The sequence below is a fragment of the Leptopilina boulardi genome, unplaced genomic scaffold, assembly GCF_019393585.1.
Source record: "Leptopilina boulardi isolate dan_hultmark-lab unplaced genomic scaffold, ZJU_Lbou_2.1 LbouV2_249, whole genome shotgun sequence".
NCBI classification, from domain to species: domain Eukaryota; kingdom Metazoa; phylum Arthropoda; class Insecta; order Hymenoptera; family Figitidae; genus Leptopilina; species Leptopilina boulardi.
The window spans coordinates 1,268,393-1,291,134 of NW_026137806.1; the positions used below are offsets into that span (position 1 = coordinate 1,268,393).

General features: G+C 27.5%; 1 protein-coding gene across 3 annotated transcripts in view; it reads right to left on the reverse strand.

Annotated features, from left to right (window-relative positions):
• The window catches only part of LOC127280752 (prolyl 4-hydroxylase subunit alpha-1), a 157,688-nt gene that overhangs the window by 92,320 nt on the left and 42,626 nt on the right, over positions 1–22,742 (reverse strand). Inside the window, exon 2 of one of the 3 annotated variants that reach the window (XM_051303996.1) lies at positions 17,151–17,205. The exons of the other annotated variants lie outside the window; for them this stretch is intronic. The gene's annotated coding sequence lies outside the window, so the exon portion shown is untranslated. The remainder of the gene's footprint in view (positions 1–17,150; positions 17,206–22,742) is intronic. 3 annotated transcript variants of the gene reach the window in all.

Below are 22,742 nucleotides of genomic sequence, written 5' to 3' on the forward strand. Positions count from 1 at the left end.
GGCAGTGATTATGATTCTATCGCAGAGTGGAAGGGGAGACTCGCGTTGTGATTGGCCGCTCCCCCACCAGACGGTCGTATATAAGAGATCGTCACCTCAGAGCAGAGCGTCAGTCTGAGCTTTTAATGTAGAGGTTTAAGTTTTAATTTATACTGGAAAAATTATTTAATAATAATGAATTATTTTTTTTTTTTTTTTGCTGCAAATCTCTAGAGAGATAATAATATTCGCAGAAAGTAGAATAAAATTATTATTATATGCAGATAACAATATGAGGCAATTATTTTTGGTCATATCGGCAAGTAAGGGACATATTTCATTTAACGAACGACAACAAAGGATTAAGCTCTGATTATGGCGGCCATTAAAAGCAGGTCGCGTTTGTCACAAGGGCGTTTTGCCCGTAGCTTTCAATTTTTTGGAGGGGCTTTTGTCTCGTTAGAAGGGTTGAGGGTTACGGCGTTTACAAGTAGTTAAGAGAAGGGTACGAAATTCAGGTTTAATGCCGTTTATCCCTGAAGGGTGTCTTTTAATGATTTTAATGTTTCACCTCTTTTAAAATATATATATATATATAGAGTTGCGACTTTCGATGAAAATTATAATATAGGTCGTAGATTGCGGTTGACTATAATTTGTGGTTTCAAAATGTGGACCATATTTGTGAGTGAGCGTGTTCGATGAAAGGAAGAGGAAAAAAAAAAAGGTAAATAACACTCTCGGGCGTGGTAAAATTACGTGTGCGCGACACCATTTCCACAACTTCGAGCAAACGAACACCCAACGTGTCAAAGCTTTTGCGGTTCTCCAGCGGCAAATGAAAATTTATCATTAAAACCTCTTGCTGAAGCAACGAAATGCAAGCTACCACTAGAAGTAATTCTCTGAAGAAGTTAATTCAAAGTGCAACGCTTTGTGATATATATATATATACTCAATGTTTTCTATCTTAGAAAATTAATGTTTACCCCAAAAAACTACGAGATACATACCATGTACTATGAAACATAATTAACCGTTTAATAATTAATTAATATCCATAGAAAATTGCTTTGACTTTTTTTTTAGAGACAATAATAATTCTTATTTTTAATTTTTCCGCTTTATAATTTTCAATATATATATTGCAGAAAATCAGTTTCATACTAAATTATTTTTAACGAGAAAATTTAACAAATCGTAAATGTGATTGTATCCATAGTTGAATATTTAATTATCGGTTGGTTGCTTCTGCTATCTCTCTCTCTCTGTATCCACATACATACACATTGGTTATTTTACTAGATTATTCGTTAAATGCATTTAAATCACATGAAAATTTTAGCATCTCTCAATTTTAAATTACAAATTAAAAATAATTTTACGTTCCTTTGTTGCGTTACAAAAAAAAAAAAACAATTTTTCATTAGCGAAAATGTGAAAAATTAATTACAAAATTGCGATTTGTTAAATTCAAAATACATGAATAATTAAGGGAAAAAAAAACATTTCCTCTTTAAAATGAAAAAATGTTTTTTAAATTTCGCGGATATTTTCCATTTCTTGTCGCTAGAGGATTGATTGTAAAAAAAAAATTGCAATTAATTATTAATTAAAATCCACATTTTGTTTATTACCAAACATTTTGAGAGGGATTTAATTATATAAAAAAATTTCTAAAATATGGACTGTTTTTTTTTTGGGTGAATATATTCAGATAGTTGGAATCATTTTTTTTTTTTCGTTGTCCCAAGAGTCGGTGCCGGCCATATTGAAAAATCGAAGAAAAACGAATTTTTCTACATTCCACGATCCCCGCGTGTCCTTACAGAATTGAACACTCGTGAAAACGTTGAAACGAGTCGACGATTTATCCATCGAAAAGGATTTTTAACTTTTTTTTTTATTTCCCACCCCCCTCCCTCACTCCTTTTCCATGAAACGGTATTCTCATCTTTTTGACTCTTTTCATTCCACTTTCCCGCTCTATTGTTACACTATATGTATAGGGCTAGCCGAGCAATTCCGGCGAATAAGAAAAGGACCATTATTAGAATTGCTCATTTGACAATAATTTTTCTCAACTCTTTTTATCTTTTTTTTTTTTTTTTTTTTTACACGGCCACATTCACGTCGTAAGGGCAAATTAATCGTAAAACTTTTATAAAAAGTCCATAGTCGACCTCTTACTTATATATATGTATATGTATAAAATATAAGTTTGAATAAAAATTTTTCCCTTGGCTAAGGACTACTTTTTTTTTTTATTGAATTATAAAAAAAAAATTGTTTTTAAAAATTTAATATTAAAAAAAATCTATTTCGGTAAAATCATATAATTCAGAGCACTTTTTCTTCGAGAATACAAATCCGATTACCAACGCTTATCAATATTACAGAATCTTCATCCCTTTATCTCAAAATGCTTCCCTTCCTGTGAAAAAAAAGGGTCTTTGAACCTCGGAAAATAACCGGAAGATTCTTCTCTATAGCGGCTCAAATGTGGAAAATTTATTTTTTATCACCAGAAAAAAAAGCGAATGCCTCTTATCTAAAATTTACAGAAGGAACTTAGAAAAATTAGTTGAAATAATAAACATATGATTCTAGAAACTGGTTCGTAATTGTTATGATGTGTTTTCAAATGGGTTCTTTACATTTGTCGTGTTTCCCTTGAGGGGTAAATGTGAGAGAGGGGGAGGGGGGTGATATGACATTTCTAGGATCCTCGGGGAATTTCTGGATTTTTATTAGGTTCTTTCCAAGTGTAGAATCCCTCGTTTGAAAAGCACTGACGCAAACGTGAAGGGTCGCACACGATGTCGACCCTTTATTTTTCCTTTTTTTTTCCTTCTTGTTTCATCTAGTCATTTGCTCTCTTTCTCTCTTTCACTCTCTTCTTCGTCGCTCTCATCTGCTTTCCAGCATTGTATATCCCATTGTCATTATCTGAAGAGGGCTTTCGAATCTCCACCAAGTCGACCCCACACGTGTTTTGCACGTGTGTGCAAGATGAATCGTACCGTCGAATATTACAGTGTCTTAAGGGACGTTCACACTATACACTATATATATATACATATATAACGTCAATGAATTCCTCCGCAATATTACATGAAATTGGTTTTACTACAGTAATCCCCATTATTATTTTTTTTTTAATCAAAAAAAAAATTACAACAAACATAAAACAAACAAAAAAATAAAAAACAAGAATCAGTAAGAAATTACTAATTTATTAGTAAGTCGTATTTTTTACTATTTCAAATTAGTAAGCCGATTTACTCCATGAATTAGTAGTTTTCTAATTAGTAGTTTTTTAGGTTTTCGTGGCCCAGGGCCGAAAACCTTATAGTTTCGCTTTGGCGTCCGTCCGTCTGTCTGTCGTACACACGTATGGTTTTCATGGCAACCGTTTCCATAGCAACCATTATCATAGCATTACTATACCATTACCATTACTATGGCAACAGTTACTATGAAAAACGTTACTATGGCAACATTTACTATGGAAATAGTTACTATGGCAACAGCTGCAATTTCAACAGTTACTTACTATGGCGATAGTTACTATGGCTACAGTTACTATGACAACAATTGGTACTATGGCAAAAGTTACTATGGCAACAGTTGGTACTATGGCAAAGGTTACTATGGCAACAGTTACTATGGCAACAGTGACTATGGCAACAGTTGGTACTATGGCAAAAGTTACTATGGCAAAGGTTACTATGGAAACAGTTGGTATTATGGCAAAAATTACTATGGCAACAGTTACTATGGCAACAGTTACTATGGCAACAGTTGGTACTATGGCAACAGTTGGTACTATGGCAAAAGTTACTATGGCAACAGTTGGTATTATGGCAAAAGTTACTATGGCAACAGTAGGTACTATGGCAAAAGTTACTATGGCAACAGTTGGTATTATGGCAAAAATTACTATGGCAACAGTTACTATGGCAACAGTTACTATGGCAACAGTTGGTACTATGGCAACAGTTGGTACTATGGCAAAAGTTACTATGGCAAAGGTTACTATGGCAACAGTTGGTATTATGGCAAAAATTACTATGGCAAAAATTATTATGGCAACAGTTACTATGGCAACAGTTACTATGGCAACAGTTGGTACTATGGCAACAGTTGGTACTATGGCAAAAGTTACTATGGCAAAGGTTACTATGGCAACAGTTGGTACTATGGCAAAAGTTACTATGGCAACAGTTGGTATTATGGCAAAAATTACTATGGCAACAGTTACTATGGCAACAGTTACTATGGCAACAGTTGGTACTATGGCAACAGTTGGTACTATGGCAAAAGTTACTATGGTAACAGTTACTATGGCAACAGTTACTATGAAAAACATTACTATGGCAATAGTTGATTTCTAGAGCAACCATTACCATAGAAACTATAGCAATTCACAAATAATGTAATTATAAATTATTTATTATATACAAATAACTTTTGATTTGAATTTAAAAAGAGAGTATTGAAATGGTTATAATGATAACGGTTACCATGATCTTTTTATTTTTAATTTTTTTTTTAAATGAGAAAGAAATGAAAAAATAATTTTCAAAAATGTGCACAAAAAAGTTGGATACAGAAAAAAGCAATCGAATAAGATTTTTTTTTTTTGGGGGGGGGATGAAATAGAAAAACGTTGAGAATGGTAATAAAAAAAGCGGTGATATATAAGCAAAAAAGAAGGGCAATGCATTTTGTTCCTGTTTCTCATGCAACGAATTCTCAGGCGAATAGTTTTATTCGTCTAACATATATATATAGGTACCAAGTCTGTAATACAAAGTTGCTATATGGTTCAAGCTTTTCATCTATTTCCTTTCCATCTTGGTCCTTTTCCTTCTTCTTTAACGTCGATCAGCACACTGAACCACCCCGACACGGAAACTCATTTTCCGGACTGGTGACGTTCAAAATCGGTATCGCATTGGTGACAATGCGAATCTGAAACTCTTGCGGAGAAATTACCCCACCGATAAAGAAAATAAGTTACAGATTTTAGGAACTCTTTTCCGCGCCAAGTGAAAAAACTCTTTTTTTCTCTCTCTCTCTCTCTCTGTCTCTCTCAAAAGATTTATGAAGTTAAACTTTTTTTTTTATTCCATCAAAATAAAAATCTTTTAATCATTAATTTACTTTTTTTCTAAATTAATATTGTAATTAAAATGTTTGAAAATTTTATTATTTTTTTTTCAAATAATTGCATTATTTTATTATAATTTTATTTTACGTGTATATATTTCATTTCTCTCAATTTATATTGACGAACTATATATATATATATATATGTTGCTCTCAATAAAATGTTCCGGACGATATTTCGAGCCATTTGGAAGATGTCATAAAATGAGCGATAAAAATTTCATTTCATTTAATATATTTAGGGAAATAAAATTATAGACATTCCAATAGAATTGTTGAAATTTTTCAACAATATGTTGAAAGTCCTTTTCAAATAACATACATATATAGACGAAAAGTGTCTTACTTTATGTATATCTAAATCTAATTTTCACAAGTTCATAAAATATAATGAAATGCTCTTTCTCAAGACTTATTGCGTATTAATTTATGGTTCTTGGAAAATCTAGTGCACTTTAGTAGAAAGTTTTGCCCCTTTAAATTAGGGATTGATAAGATTAAGTTATATACCAAAACCAAAGCCTTGACTTGGAAACGCGATTTCAAGACTTTTACTGGATTGTAGAAGATATAGTGAGGACATAAATAAATAAACTGTGAACATATATAACACATGCTGAAAGTTTCTTAGTCGGAGAGTTGAAACTCGAAGCCCGAAACGGATTCTGCAGCAAAAGGAGCAGCAGCGTCAGAAGAGAAGAATCGACTAGATGCAACGGAAGTAGATACGATGTCTACAACCAGCTGGGACTCAGCTTCGAAACATAGTTTCCGCGGTAAATCTTGTATTCCGCGAGAATGCGAGTGGAAACTTCGAGATAACTCGATGTCAATCCGCAGCAATGTTCGAAATACTATATATATATATATATATATATATATATATATATATATATATATATATATATATATATATATATATATATATATATATATATACTTTTTGCAAAAGTTCGCAACAGACTTTTACAACTACTCAATTATATTATGGATTATTACCGCACAGCGCAACACACAATTCCATAAAAAAAAAAATATTTCCAAGATGAAAATTTAGGTCAAAGAAATCACTGCCACTTAGGGTAATGCGACCAACGTTAAACAGTTTCCTTTACATTCCTGAAGCTACTTCTACAACCTTCAAAAATGATTTACAACCTTAAAGAACAATTTACGGACTTGAGTGCAATTTTAGAAGTTTACAGTTTATTCCATAATTTTAAAATTCGATATACAAGCTTCAAAGATTATTCCCGAACCTTAAAATTTGTTCTACAACCTACAAACTTACTCTACAACCTTCAAACTTATTCTAGAACCTAAAAAACTGTTTTCTATCTTAGAAGTTGGTTTACAACTTCTTTGTTTGTTATTTTACAACCAAAAAAAGTTTGTTTTACATTCATAAATTTATTCTTACCTTTAAATTTTGTTTACAACCTTCAAGATTAGTTTATAACCTTAAATAAAATTATAGAGCTTTTAAACTTGTTCTGGAATCTACAAAAATGTATTTCATCTTGAAAGTGGTTTTACAACTTGTTTGTTTGTTCTTTGTTATTTTACAACCACAAAAAGTTTGTTTTACATTCATAAATTTATTTTAGAACCTTTAAATTTTGTTTACAACCTTCAAGATTAGTTTACAACATTACATAAAATTATAGAGCCTTCAAACTTATTCTAGAACTTTCAAATTTGTTTTACAACCTTAAAATTTGTTCTACAACCTACAAACTTACTCTACAACCTTCAAACTTATTCTAGAATCTAGAAAATGTATTTCATCTTGAAAGTGGTCTTACAACTTGTTTGTTGGGACTTTGTTATTTTACAACTACAAAAAGTTTGTTTTACATTCATAAAATTATTATAGAACCTTTAAATTATGTTTACAACCTTCAAGATTAGTTTACAACCTTACATAAAATTATAGAGCCTTCAAACTTGTTCTAGAACTTTCAAATTTGTTTTACAACCTTAAAATTTGTTCTACAACCTACAAACTTACTTTACAACCTTCAAACTTATTCTAGAATATAGAAAAATATTTTTCATCTTGAATGTGGTTTTACAAGGTTTTTACAAGGTTCTAGAACCTTTAAATTTTGTTTACAACCTTCAAGATTTGTTTACAACCTTACATAAAATTATAGGACCTTCAAATTTGTATTGGAACCTTTAAATTTGTTTTACAATCTTGTTCCAGAAGATGCAATTTTATTTTACAGCCTTAAAAAATGATTTACAACTAGTACTATATTTACAACCTTAAATGTTTTAGTTTCCAACTTTATGTTCTATAAACATTCAAGATTGTTCTAAAACCTTTAAATTTATTCTACAACCTTATAATTAATTAAATTTTACGTTACAACCATGTAGAATAATTTACAATCTTCAAGAATATAAATTACAACCTTAAAATTTATTTCACAATTTTATATAATTTATTCAATATTCTTGTTCTGAAACGTGCAAGTTTGTTTTTCGTATTATTTTTTCAAAAAAAACCTTGAAAAATTTTGCTCATAAAAAATTATGTTTTTTAAATTATCAAAAGAAGCAATTTTTATAGAAATGTATTAATAATTATATTTTTTAATTAATAAATAATGACATTTAATCAGTAGAATAAAAGAAAATATGTGTAATCCCATTATAATATCCATGTTTTGTGACTCGAATTGTAATAACTTTAATTACGTATTAATTACAGTTTGCATATGACGTCGATAATTTAATGGATAAAGAATGAAATGGAAAAGGTCATTATGCAGAAAGTTCAGAGCGTGAAAATAAATTTCGACATTTAGCACACACACACATACATATATATATATAGATATAGTTCTATGATAATTTAAATTATCGTTCCATTCTAATAATAGAAATAAATATAATAAAAGGTGACAAAAATATATAAAAAAAAAAAAAATAAAATATTGTCATCTTTTTAGTTTTGAATGATTAATAAATGTTTATAGCTAATTATTTAAGCAAAGTTGATTTTAGAGCAATTGAGTTAGAAAGTTATACAAAGTGATCTTTTCTTTAGTTATATCACTTCGTAAAAGTTAAAAAGTTTTCAATTTATGAGAAGGTTTTGTGGGTGAGTTTCAGTAAAAAAGTTTTCTAGTTATAAAATTCCAAAAGTTGCTCAAGACTAATCCTATTCGATGCTTTTGGTCCAGAAGTCTGGTCTACGTGACTACGATATCATGTTTTTCTCTACTTCTCCCCTCCCCCCCCTTCTTTATTATTGCACTCTATATGTGACACGCAATCGTCTCTCTTTCTAAACTCTTCCCCTCACTTTTTTCTCTTTCTTATAAATAAAAACCTTCTGATATTTCAGGCTTTTCAAAAACACTCCAAGCTTCAATTTCCGGTTGCTTTTTACCTGTATATATATATAAAAAAACACTAGGGGGAAAAAAATTTTTCACAAAGAAATTAAAAATATATTTAAATTATTGAGTATATGATGAAAGAAATTAATAAAAGTTAGTTAGGCAGTAAAACAAATTTTAAAGTTGTAAACATAACCTAAAACTTAGAAAGTACCCTCAAGGTTGTAAATAGTATTCTTCTAGGTTGTAAAACAAATTAAAAGATCCTAAAAAAAAAATTTTAGTAATGTAATACAAACTTTTTGTGGTTTTAGAAAAAAGTAAAGGAAATATTAAAAATTGTAAAACAATTTTTAAGATGAAAAACATTTTTTTAGGTTCTAAAATAACTTTTGACAGTTGTAAAACAAATTTGAAGGTTCTAGACCAAAGTTAGGGAATGCAAAGTAAAAATTACAGAATAAGGTTGCAAAATTACCATCAAGGTGGTAAAATATTCTTTAAGGTTGTAAACCAATATTGAAGGTTCTAAAACAAGCTTTAGGAAAAGGTTGTAAAGTATTCTAATAGATTGTAAAACAAATTTGAAGGTACTAAAACAAATTTTATTAATGTAATACAAACTTTTTGTGGTTTTAGAAAAAAGTAAAACAAATTTTAAGGTTGTAAAACAACCTTTAAGATGAAAACCAATTTTTTTGGTTTTAGAATGACTTAAAAGTTGTAGAACAAATTTGTTGTTTCTAAAACAAAGTTAGGGAATGCAAAACAAACATTAAAGAATAAGGTTGCAAAATTACTCTCAAGGTTGTAAAATATACTTTAAAGTTAAAAACCAATTTTGAAGGTTCTAAAACAAGATTTAGGAAAAGGTTGTAAAGTATTCTTCTAGATTGTAAAACAAATTTGAAGGTTCTAAAACAAATTTTAGTAATGTAATACAAACTTTTTGTGATTTTAGAAAAAAGTAAAACAAATTTGAAGGTTGTAAAACAATCTTGAAGATGTAAACCCATTTTTTAGGTTCTAGAATGACTTTTGAAAGTTGTAGAACAAATTTGAAGGTTCTAAAAAAAAGTTAGGGAATGCAAAACAATGATTAAGGAATAAGGTTGCAAAATTACCCTCAAGGTTGTAAAATATTCTAGATCTTGAAGGTTCTAAAACAACCTTTAAGAAAAGGTTGTAAAGTATTCTTCTAGATAGTAAAACAAATTTGAAGGTTCTAGACCAAAGTTAGGGAATACAAACTAAAAATTACAGAATAAGGTTGCAAAATTACCATCAAGGTGGTAAAATATTCTTTAAAGTTGTAAACCAATATTGAAGGTTCTAAAAAAAGATTTAGAAGAAGGTTGTAAATTATTCTTCTAGATTGTAAAACAAATTTGAAGGTTCTAAAACAAAATTAGAAAATGAAAAACAAAGAATAAGGTTGCAAAATTACCCTCAAGGTTGTAAAATATTCTAGATCTTGAAGGTTCTAAAACAACCTTTAAGAAAAGGTTGTAAAGTATTCTTCTAGATAGTAAAACAAATTTGAAGGTTCTAGACCAAAGTTAGGGAATGCAAACTAAAAATTAAAGAATAAGGTTGCAAAATTACCATCAAGGTGGTAAAATATCCTTTAAGGTTGTAAACCAATATTGAAGGTTCTAAAAAAAGATTTAGAAGAAGGTTGTAAAGTATTCTTCTAGATTGTAAAACAAATTTGAAGGTTCTAAAACAAATTTTAGTAATGTAATACAAACTTTTTGTGATTTTAGAAAAAAGTAAAACAAATTTGAAGGTTGTAAAACAATCTTGAAGATGTAAACCCATTTTTTAGGTTCTAGAATGACTTTTGAAAGTTGTAGAACAAATTTGAAGGTTCTAAAAAAAAGTTAGGGAATGCAAAACAATGATTAAGGAATAAGGTTGCAAAATTACCCTCAAGGTTGTAAAATATTCTAGATCTTGAAGGTTCTAAAACAACCTTTAAGAAAAGGTTGTAAAGTATTCTTCTAGATAGTAAAACAAATTTGAAGGTTCTAGACCAAAGTTAGGGAATACAAACTAAAAATTACAGAATAAGGTTGCAAAATTACCATCAAGGTGGTAAAATATTCTTTAAAGTTGTAAACCAATATTGAAGGTTCTAAAAAAAGATTTAGAAGAAGGTTGTAAATTATTCTTCTAGATTGTAAAACAAATTTGAAGGTTCTAAAACAAAATTAGAAAATGAAAAACAAAGAATAAGGTTGCAAAATTACCCTCAAGGTTGTAAAATATTCTAGATCTTGAAGGTTCTAAAACAACCTTTAAGAAAAGGTTGTAAAGTATTCTTCTAGATAGTAAAACAAATTTGAAGGTTCTAGACCAAAGTTAGGGAATGCAAACTAAAAATTAAAGAATAAGGTTGCAAAATTACCATCAAGGTGGTAAAATATCCTTTAAGGTTGTAAACCAATATTGAAGGTTCTAAAAAAAGATTTAGAAGAAGGTTGTAAAGTATTCTTCTAGATTGTAAAACAAATTTGAAGGTTCTAAAACAAATTTTAGTAATGTAATACAAACTTTTTGTGATTTTAGAAAAAAGTAAAACAAATTTGAAGGTTGTAAAACAATCTTGAAGATGTAAACCCATTTTTTAGGTTCTAGAATGACTTTTGAAAGTTGTAGAACAAATTTGAAGGTTCTAAAAAAAAGTTAGGGAATGCAAAACAATGATTAAGGAATAAGGTTGCAAAATTACCCTCAAGGTTGTAAAATATTCTAGATCTTGAAGGTTCTAAAACAACCTTTAAGAAAAGGTTGTAAAGTATTCTTCTAGATAGTAAAACAAATTTGAAGGTTCTAGACCAAAGTTAGGGAATGCAAACTAAAAATTAAAGAATAAGGTTGCAAAATTACCATCAAGGTGGTAAAATATTCTTTAAGGTTGTAAACCAATATTGAAGGTTCTAAAACAAGATTTAGAAAAAGGTTGTAAATTATTCTTCTAGATTGTAAAACAAATTTGAAGGTTCTAAAACAAAATTAGAAAATGAAAAACAAAGAATAAGGTTGCAAAATTACCCTCAAGGTTGTAAAATATTTTTTAAGGTTGTAAATCTAACTTGTAGCTTTTAGAACAAAATTTTAGGAATATATAATTTAAACATTAAGATTGTAGAACCTTAAGCAATTTTTACGCTTTTTGCGTGTTAAAATAAGAAAATAATTTTCATACATATTTTACCTCCTCACACTGATGATTCTATACATTTTTTTTCTTTTCTTATCCTACATTAATAGAGAAGAACGACTTATATACTCGAAGAGATGATTCAATCTAACGGAAGTATCAATAGACATCAATATCAAATCGAAATAACACATGTTATCACACTGCAGGTTATTTGTATCGAGTCATTGAGGATGAGGAAACGTAGGAGGAACGATTGCATTAATTTATCGTGTGGAACGTTGCCCTCTCAGGCGGCAACCGCGAATGCTCTAACCAGAATTGGACCAACTAGTAGACTTCAATATATATATAAATGTACAGAAAATGAGCAACGAACAAACCGGAAGTGTACTTCCAGTGCGCGAATTTATCCAACTATTTCTTTCATATAAAAATAACAGAAATCATAGCAAATGAACACACGTCCTTCAATTCACCAATTGCAAAAGAGAAGTTATTCACCACATTTTGTTTGTTGTTCAAACCAAAAAAAAGGAAGAAAAGAAAAGAGACGAAATGAAAATAGTTTGCATTAAAATTCAAATAATTTCTCACAGTTTATTTGCGTAGGAATAATTATAGAAACGAGTTTTACAAAAACAATTTTCATTTCTCTACATTTAAAAGTCAATTTTAATGAGGAAAATTATTTGATGTGCAGAAATATATATATAGTTACGAGTACTTTAATTTAATGTTAATTGCTCGAGTTATTTCAGTTCTAATAATTTTTAACTCTCGGTAAAATGAAAAAAAAAAAAAATTATTAATTCCTTACTGGTATAAAACTCATTATAAAAGTTATATTCTCTAAATTTAAAAGTTTATTTCACGTTAAAAATTTATCATATATATTTTTTATTTAATAATTATTAATTATTATACTTTAAAAACTATAATTTATTTAAATTTCGAAATTGTTTTAAATGTAATGAACGTATATATTGTAAATTTTTTTTATTTAGTAGAAATCATGAAAATTGAATAATAGAAGCTAATTTTTAAAGAGAGAGAGAGGGGGGGGGGAGTAACATTTTTCACGGATTACATAGCGAAAATTTAAGTTTAATCCACCTTTATATTTCAATGTAAAAAAAACAAATAAACTAAAAGAGAAAATTACACAATCAATTTTTGTGAATAACTTCCCCGACACTCGATTCAAATTAATATCGGGTGGTGAATAATGCGAAGTTCCTGGGCTTTCATGATCCAAAAGTCTCGTTCCATAGGGAATTGTATGCTGCGGTCCATAATAGCACCTTCAACTCAAGTACTGTGTCGAAGAAATCTCCGTTTGAATGCATTTTGCAAATTTCTGAATAAATCAACGTTTTATTCAACGTAATGCGATTTTCACAACGAGAAAATGAATTATTTTCATTTTAAAGAAACATATTTCTCCGATATTATTATTTATATTATTATCATTTTTATTTAAAAAAAAAAAAAATAAATAAAAACATCTTTTGATAATATTTTTTTGATTAATTTTAAGTACTTCCCTTAAAAATGTTTTTAAACATTTTGTTTTTTACTCCTTTAAATTATTAACAGGTTCGGCTTTAGATGAAATGGCGCCCGGAGCGAATATGAAATGAGCGCGCCCTTTTATGATTCTTAAAATAAATTTTTTATATATTTTTTTTTCTGAGGAAATGAATGAGTTAACGCACTCACAAATAATAAATTTTTTTTTCCAACTAAAGATCTTCTTTGACTAATTTTTTTTTTTTTTAATAATAATTATGAAAAATAGTTAAAAATTTTCTTTCTTTTAAATTTTATATACAAAAGAAATATAAAAATACCATATACATATATAATATGCCAATGTCAAGGAAAATTGTGTAAAGTATTAGGAAAAATTCCAGGTCACACACGTTTCATGAATATTTCAGTGAAATAGAGAGAAAAATAAATTCAAGAATTTTTACTAAATTTACTACGTTCAAAAGGAATTTTTTTTTTTTTTTTTTGAATAAAACAAACAAACTTTTGCTATATATGGAAATACATTACATTTCTTTGATCTAAAGAAAAATTTTCCCTAATAGAAGAAATTTTCTGTTCGCCTCAAAAAATTCTCTTTTGATCAATAAATGATAAAGAAAATAAACTTTGGAATTTAAATTAGATAAGTTTTTCTTGCTTTACAAATAATTAAATATAAAAATAATAATTGACAATTTCGCCTACATATCGATATTATTATTGAGAATTATTTTTTTTTAATTTGGAAATTATGAACCAAAATATATAGAGGATACATTTGAACAGAATGTGTATACTCGCATGTGAATGCTATGGGAGTCGCTTCAACGACCTTGTTGAAATATGGGACGCAACTAACAAAAGGGATGCATAGAATCGGCTATATATATATATATATATATATATGAATATCGGGGAAGTCCCTGGCAACCTGCTCAGTCATCCAGGGAATCCCTTCGCAAGTGAATACCGGTCGAATACTGCAAATCGCAAAATACAGTTTGTGGTTCACACAATTGTAAATGGAACTGGTGTTTGTGATACAGGAAAGGGTGGTTATATTGACCAGTATACTATGGCTACGATCAACCAACGACCAATTCCACAAAGTACATCAGATCGATTCAAACAAATAGAAACAAACAATAGACGAACAAGTGTTGAGTGATGTTGACGAGAGAAATTACAAAATTGTTATATTTCAATTTATGCAATCAAAAAAAAAAAAAATTTCTAAACTCTTTTTTTAACAAAGTATTTTACAACCTTAAAATTTTATCAACAACCTTCAATGTTAATCTAGGTTCCACAGCTTGTTTTACAACCTAAAAATTTTCAAAAATAACTTTACAACCTTCAAAATTGTTCTAGAATCTACAATTTTTTTTTAAAATCTTGAAAAATAATTTACCACCCTCAATTTTGCAAACCTTATGTAATTTATTCTAACAGATAGTTTGTTCTAGAACCTTCAATTTAGAACCTTCTCTGCTTTGTTTTATAATATAATTTTCTATTAGAACTTTTTTTTAACAAAGTATTCTACAACCTTAAAATTTTATCAACAACCTTCAATGTTAATGTAGGTTCTACAGCTTGAATATTATTTTACAACCTACAAATTTTCAAAAATAACTTTACAACCTTCAAAATTGTTTTAGAATCTACAAATTTTTTTTACAATCTTGAAAAATAATTTACCACCTTCAATTTTGCAAACCTTATGTAATTTATTCTAACAGATAGTTTGTTCTAGAACCTTCAATTTAGAACCTTCTCTGCTTTGTTTTATAATATAATTTTCTATTAGAACTTTTTTTTAACAAAGTATTCTACAACCTTAAAATTTTATCAACAACCTTCAATGTTAATCTAGGTTCTACAGCTTGTTTTACAACCTAAAAATTTTCAAAAATAACTTTACAACCTTCAAAATTGTTCTAGAATCTACAATTTTTTTTTACAATCTTGAAAAATAATTTACCACCTTCAATTTTGCAAACCTCATCTAATTTACTCTACAGATAGTTTGTTCTAGAACCTTCAATTTAGAACCTTCTCTGCTTTGTTTTATAATATAATTTTCTATTAGAACTTTTTTTTAACAAAGTATTCTACAACCTTAAAATTTTATCAACAACCTTCAATGTTAATCTAGGTTCTACAGCTTGTTTTACAACCTAAAAATTTTCAAAAATAACTTTACAACCTTCAAAATTGTTCTAGAATCTACAAATTTTTTTTACAATCTTGAAAAATAATTTACCACCTTCAATTTTGCAAACCTCATCTAATTTACTCTACAGATAGTTTGTTCTAGAACCTTCAATTTAGAACCTTCTCTACTTTGTTTTATAATATAATTTTCTATTAGAACCTTTTTGCAACCTTGAAGAATAATTTATAACCTTTAAATTTAGTTGAAAATCTTTTTCAATTTATTATAGTGCTATCAAACTTAGAACCTTCTACTTTGTTTTACAATCTTCACTGAAAGAAGGGTTTGGCATTGACAACCAAACGTTTGGTTGGTATTTAAGTAACCAAAATTTTTTTGTTAAATCAACAAAATTTTAATTGTCTCAATCAAAATTTGTTTAACACAACCAAAATTAGAAAAAAAAGGATTTTTGTTGTCCTAACTAAAGTTTGATTGAGATAACAAAAAATTTTGTTGATTCAACAAAAAAATTTTAAATACCAACCAAATGTTTGGTTGTTAATACCAAATCTTTTTTTCAGTGTTATAATTTTCTATTAGAACCTTTTTGCAACCTTCAAAAATAATTTACAATCTAATAAATGTATTTTCTAACCTTCTATAATTTATTTTACCTTGAATTTCAATTTGCAACCCTATATATATAATTTATTCTACATTTTTTTTCCTTTTTTTTACCAGGAGAGAGATTTTCAACGTTTCGAAAATGAAACAAACAAAACTTCATATGTTGAAATAACAAAGGATTTTCTGCTAATATAGCAACGATTCGAGAAAGTTTTTTGTTTTTCACTTCAACGGAAACTGCAAACAAATTTTATGCGATTAAAAGCTCAAAATATCTAGAAAAAGTTTGAAAAAGAAAAATACAATAAACATCCGCAGAAAAAACGAAAGATTTAGCCATCAGGTATCTGAAATCTAAAAAAAAATCGTCTCTGAAACGAAACTTTAGCCGAAAACGAAATAAAACAAATATTATAAAAGAAGTTTTAAATATATAAATTAGAAAAAATTACAATAGGACAAATTCATATTGATTAAATTATCCTAATAAAGTATAAAAATTTATTTATTCGCGTGATATAAAATAATAACAAGAAAAAAAAATTCTTTATATTTACAACTTGATATTCTGCAATATATATATATATAGTGCTATACTGCTTTTCAATTGATAATATTTTTCTCTTTGAATGAAAAATACTCATCTACTATTGAAGATTCCTCTCAATAACAGATGAATATATTTTCAATCTAAAAGGAAAACTCTCAAATAAAGAGAAATTTACTTTAGGTTCAATATTGTGATCAACATATATACATATATTCCCTTAAATGAATAGAATATATATATATATATTTCATGATAAATTCAGAAGTTCCAATCTTTTTCAAGTTTTTTTTTATGCTTTTATTTCAATTTTAAAATCTATTCGAGTATTTCAGGAAAAAAGCTTTATGACATCGATATGCAAGTACTTTTTCAAATACACAATAGGCGAGCCACATTTTAACTGTTTCCGATATCATATATATATATATATATATATATATAGACCAAAAAAAAGCGGTAACATATTTTTAAACTAAAAAGAAAATTACAGGATTTGATAAATAACATTCATTGATTATCGTAAACTGTATATATATAATTGTGTTAAGCTTTTCAGGAGATTTACATTAAAAAAAGAAAAATATTGGAAAATGATTTTCCTACCTTTTAGACAATGGGTTTTAACGAATACATCAAAAATTTTCACGTTGACACATACCTGAAACAAAAGAAAAAATAGATTATTAATAACAATTATAAATTTTGAATAAAAATATTAAATATTTTTTTTCTATTTCTATTATACGTGATTTGTTGAAAATCATATCATATATATTATGAAAAAAAAAATAAAAATAAAAGAATGATAAAATATTTAACCGGATTTTAGGATAACATTCTTCCCAACATATATACATAGATATAAAAAAAAGAAAGATAAATTTTAACCGAAATATTAGAATAATTTTCTTTTATCGCAACAATGCACGATGCATTACAAAAATTATTGGTACGCTTTATTGTTGTACGTTACAAATTCTTTTTACCTTTTCTTTTTATTGTAATTAAAAAATTTTCTATATATTTATATTTTTTATAAATAATTTTTTTTTAAAAATGAATTCGTTTTAACACGAATTCAAATAAAAAATTTTAAAAATTAATCACTATTTTACAAAATCTTAAAAAATACTTTATAACTTTGAAGGTATAAATAATCTGCAACCTTACAGTTTGCTATGTATAAGGTTTAAAGTTAAAAAAAAATTTACAACTTTGATGGTTTTATTATAGTAAAATTAAATTAACAACCTTCAAGAATAGTTTACAATCTTAATAAATAGTTTACACCTCAAAGAATAATTTACAACCTTGAAAATTATTTTGCAACCTTGTAAAGTTTTTTTTAACAATCTTAAAGAATACTTTACAACCTTGAAAGTTATTTTGCAACCTCTAAGAATAGTTTACAACCTTAAATTATAATTAAAAACCTTGAAGATTATTTTGCAACCTTGAAGGCTGTTTTGCAACCTTAAAGAATACTTTACAACCTTTAAAGTTATTTTGCAACCTTAAAGAATAGTTTACAACCTTATATAATAATTTACAACCTTGAAGATTATTTTGCAACCTTAAAGAATAGTTTACAACCTTAAATAATAATTTACAACCTTGAAGATTATTTTGCAACCTTGTAAAGTTATTTTTAAGAATCTTCAAGAATACTTTACAACCTTGAAATTTATTTTGCAACCTTAAAGAATAGTTTACAACCTTAAATAATAATTTACAATCTTGAAGAATACTTTTCAACCTTGTAAAGTTTTTTTTAACAATCTTAAAGAATACTTTACAACCTTGATAGTTATTTTCAACCTTAAAGAATAGTTTACAACCTTAAATAATAATTTACAACTTTGAAGATTATTTTGCAACCTTGTAAAATTTTTTTTAACAATTTTAAAGAATACTTTACAATCTTAAAAGTTATTTTGTAACCTTAAAGAATAATTTACAACCTTAAATAATAATTTACAACCTTGAAGGTTGTTTTGCAACCTTAAAAAATACTTTACAACCTTAAATAATAATTTACAACCTTGAAGAATACTATGCAACAACCTTAAAGGTTATTTTGCAACCTTATAAAGTTTATTTAAAAAAAATATATATATTTATTTTAAAAAAAAACCCAAAACTAGTTTACATTGTTAAAAAAAATGCAAGAAATTTTCCCTAAACTAAAATTTAGAGTAAATATAAGTGAATTAAGCAAGGGTAAAAGTTGAGGTTTATATGTAACATTATTTATGTAATAAAGAGGAATATAGCCACAAACATTATATGGGAATGAGAGGGGGGGGGGGAGAAGGTAATAGAGCAATACACTAACTGTAGAATTTTCTTCGAGGTCTTGGATCATGCACGACCTGTTGTGGACGCAAAGGGACGTTTCCTGCAAGATTTACGACACTCAGGACAGAGGGTCGACGAGAATCGAGGGTAAAATGGAATGGAAGTGAGTATATAGTTTTAGCAAGCTTGAAATTGTTAGAGACATCGACGAGCTTCCGGCCTGAAAGTTGAAATTGTGCTCGTCGATTTTAGAGAAAAAGAGAGAGAAAAAGAGAGAGAAAAAGAGAGAGAAAAATAGCCCGTTGGAAAGTCGTTAATTTTTTAAATGTTGAACCTTAAAGCTATCAACTCCTTTCTTACACTTTAACCCCTCTGTTGCGAGCATAGTTACTGATAATTTTTTTTCCATTTAAAAATAAATTAAATTTTTTTTTTTCAAACCTCAATAAAATTAATTATTAAAATTAAAATTGCACAAGATAAAAAAACAAAAAAAAAATTAGTAATAATAAACAAAAAATATAAATTAAAATTCACTTTCTAAAATTTATAAAGATTTAAATTCTCGTTAGAGAAAAAAATTAATATAAAATCCAGTATAATAAAGTTAAAGAAAAAAGACATTTTTCATTAGTATAACAAGCCCTGTGAAGAGTATATACCATCATATTATATACGTACTACATTTTTAAGAGGAGTGAGTTTCATTCATCGCATTAAAGTTGGACTAAAATAGTTGGAAAAAAAAGAGAAATATGTACAGGATAATATGCTTTAGTTTTTATACATATCTCTCGTGCAGTTTATTTTCTATTTTTTAAAGACAAAATGAATGTAAAAAAAAGAGAGGAAATTTTACTTTCTCGTTGAAAACAGAGAATCATTTCTTTTATACAAAAAAAAAAAAAATATTCTCCATGTTGTAAAATTTTAATAGAGTTTCTATTTTTCATTAGTTAAATAATAATAATAACAACAAAAATAATAAAAAAAAAATTTTTTGATAAAACAAATCAGAATTATATATAAAATGATGTTAACTAGTTTTTCATTATAGAAATAAGAGAATAGCGTTTTAAAAAAAAACTACTTTTATCGTGTCTCCACGAAATTATCTTTTACTTCTTGTAGATTTGATAAGAGAGAGAATGAGTTGAGTTCAGTGGAACGGGAAATAGTAAAATGAGCGCTGCGAGAAATGTCAGAAAGTTAAAAAAAAAAATAAAATAATAATAAAAAAGTTGAGGGTAAAAGCAATACGATCCGAATTTCCTATAAGTTTGAAATTATTTCACAGGATCATCTTTTAAATTAAGTCATATCTCTTCGATATTTCTCTCTCTCTCTCTCTCTCTCTCTCTTATCAATAATTTAATTAAAAATTATGTACATATATTTTCATCCTTTTAAAGGATTTCCAACAAATTAGTATATATTAAAAAGCAAAAAAAAAAAATAATTTAAAAAATTAATAAATTTTTATCAGATTCATATTCTTTTAAAATTGAAAATATTTCTCTTCAATTTTATTTAAATAATAAATTTCAATTAAATTAGCATTATCATCGTTAATTTATCGATTACTAGTAATATAATAAATATTACATAAACGACGAAAAAAAATTACTACTTTTTAATTAAAATCAAGAAAGTAATTAATAATTAATTTTACTTAAAAATTCATAATTAAATATTAATTATTCTTTTAATTATTAAATATGAATAATTAAATCTTGATATGAATATAATTAAGTAATGTTATCAGAAATAAATACGACTCGCAGATGTTCATAACAAGAAATGCGATAAAATCTTTTGCGTTAATGTTGGACTTTCTACAGATTTATTAGCACAAGATTCAGTTGTATATATATATGCGGCCATAAACTCTGACTGGGTCATAAATTTTTAGATTATAACATATATATATAAGGTCATTCTTTAGTTAACGACAATAAACTATTTAGAAAATTAGTATCGTTATATACAAAGCTCATCAAATTTAGAGAGCAGTTTGTGATTACATTTTCATCAAGTTTCTGTTAGAACTGGACCGTCTCGAACATAAACCACGTAATAGGTTTGTCATGAGCGTTATAATCTTACAGAGACAAGTGAAGGAAAAGGGGGGAGTTGAGAATTGATAACTGTCACGAAAGCGGATAATGAGACGGATATGGTATATAGTTGATATATATGATGGAAGTGCAAAATGGAAGATAAAGTGACTGGGGAAATGGAAAATGGAAATTAGACGAAAGGTGTATTAACTATTTTCAATTTAGACTATATTTTCATATATAATTATAATAATTAATATTATAAAAAAAAAAATTTTATTATGAAAAAAAAAAATTATCATATACAAAGTCAATTTCAATTTTCGACAGAAACAAAATAAAAACGTAATCCGCGTGTTGTTTATCTTCTGCCTAAGTAATTGAAACCATAAAATGACTACATAAACATTAAAATGTCATGGTTTCATAAAAGTCATTTCTTTTTTTTTTTGGGAATTATTAAAGCTGGTCGTGAATATACTACACCTGTGTACTTTACTCTCATTTATGAATCGTTAAGCTAATTCTTTAAAGTACTTTAATTTAAAATTTGCCTGAAAAATTCTATTGTTTGTTATATATATAAAAAACAACAAAAACGTATAATAATTTATTATTTAATAAAGTGTCCAAAAATTAAACTGTTAAAAATTGTGTTCGCACACAGAGAGAATATTAACTTTTTTGTTAAAACAATCTTTCACATACTGTGTATTAAATAATTAACACACTTGGTTGAAAAAAAAAAAATTGGATATTAAATTGAATTTTAAATATAAATATAATCATAAAAAAAAATGAGTAAAAAAAATTTATAAATTAAATGTCATGGTAACCGTATACAAGTGTACGACGGACGGACGGACGGACGAACGCCAAAGCAAAACTAACACAGAAAATTAAAAGGTATTAAAATAAGCTGCAACGCTTATTTTAATGCCTTTTAATTTTCTGTGATAGGCTATTGGGCATAAGTCACGAAGCCCTAAAAATTCAATGATTCGTTTTCAATATTAAATTGAAATTGAAAATAATAATAAAAAATTTGAATTTTCTATTTTGTGAATGATAAGTGGAACTCTTTGAAATCCTATTCGGCAAATATATATGTCATATAAGTGAAACACTTTAAACCACATTTTGAAATATACGTCGCACTTTCTGTAAATGTAAAATTTACCGTCCCTCTATTTAACACCCCCCCTTCACTCTCTCTCTCTCTCTCTCTCTCTCCTCTCTTTTCATAGAGCATTTTTTAAGCACCTGCAATAATTCAACCGCCGCAATTTCCGGATGCAGTCGACGAACGAACGAGCTCGTTGAGCTTTTTCACAATTGTTGCCAAACCCCCATTTCTCGACATATATATATATATATACACATAATATTTCTCTCTCTTTCTCTCTCTCTAGTCCCCCTTCACCTCTTCACATCATAGCACACAATATCTCTTTCCACTTTAAAGTTCAGAAGCGATGCACCTTCTCTCTCTCTCTCTCTCTCTTTCTCTCTCTAGGGAGATATGATTTGTGGCAAAGCTACGAATGTTTCTCGAGTAGATAATTTTCTAAAACTAAAAATTAGCAAAATTCATTCACTAATTAATTGTCTTCCACGCGAGAATCAGCTAACGAGAATTGTTAATTTCTCTCTCTCAAAAAAAAACAGTGTTACACGCGTAGATATGTCCGAGAGTAATTTGTAACTGAATTAAACGAATTTTTTATTATCTTCCCATTCCTACAAAAAAAAAAAAAAAAAAAAACACACACACACACACACACACAGGAAACAAAAAAGAACGTAGTGAATAAATTTCATTAGTGGGCACGAGAAG